The following is a 1,073-nucleotide window of genomic DNA, read 5'->3' as shown; positions in this document are numbered from 1 at the left end:
CTCCTAAATCAACGAGATAGTATTTACAGCAAATCAGTATTTTTAGAATGTCAAAATCAAAAGTTGTGAAGAATTTATTGAATATGATTAATTGAACACAAGTTGCTATTTTTACCCATAGCTGAAGAGCGATTTTGGGTTCGTACATTTCCCTATGGTGCACAAATGACCATAATAGATCTCATATGATTTTAACATCATATGATTGATTCCAAAATCTTCAACATTATCCACTAATACTAAAACGTATGAATGATAATTCCACAGCTAAAAATCCGGGCGGGAGTTATCGCCTGTTAAGCGTGAAACTCATTCAAGATGATAGCTCTTAACGATGAGACAATCACCAAAGTCTTCCTGTAGCCATTCCAATGAGTCATTTGAAGTGTCAAGAGTCTCCGCCTCCTGTTACAACCACTGTTCATCCCTTACTCTACGTCACTTTGTCTGCCTGAACCTTAATGGCTGGTAGATGGCATTCAAAATTGATCATGACTGACATGAAACAGAAGTCAAACAAAAACTGTTAGAAATTCATCACAGAATCCTTGTGGACAAATCTGGCATAAGCAAATATGATTGGATTGTAGAAAGGATTGTGAATTGTTTTTAACAATTTCATGAGTGGCATTTTATGGGAGGAGTGGGAGCTACCCTAGAGTTTGAATAATCCAAATAATGACGATAACAAATTACGATTTTGCTGCTTATTCAAATTGGCACTCGTGACTGCAATTATAAGTAAAGAAAATACAGAAAAGTCTGTACGATGTACGCACTCGTTAAAGAATGAAGATGTCATATTCCAAAAATTATGTGATTTGATCAAGTAGTTTTATTTTATTCAAGAAAATCAAGTCTTTTGATTAAACAAGTCATAGTGTTTTTGTCAGCCATGATAGAAATCCAAGGAAATTTATGAGAGGGAGATAACTCAAATCGAAGTGTCTGTCAAAAATTAGCCTTATGTTTAAGTTTAGTAGTAAAATTGCTACAAATCGTAAATTTTGATGTTTTTAGTTAAAAACCCCCCAAAAAACTACTTGATCGATTTCCATAATTTTTGGAATATG

This window comes from Euprymna scolopes, chromosome 2 (assembly GCF_053919585.1).
Source record: "Euprymna scolopes isolate OS-2025 chromosome 2, ASM5391958v1, whole genome shotgun sequence".
Classification (NCBI taxonomy): domain Eukaryota; kingdom Metazoa; phylum Mollusca; class Cephalopoda; order Sepiida; family Sepiolidae; genus Euprymna; species Euprymna scolopes.
Note: the sequence above shows the minus strand (reverse complement) of the source record.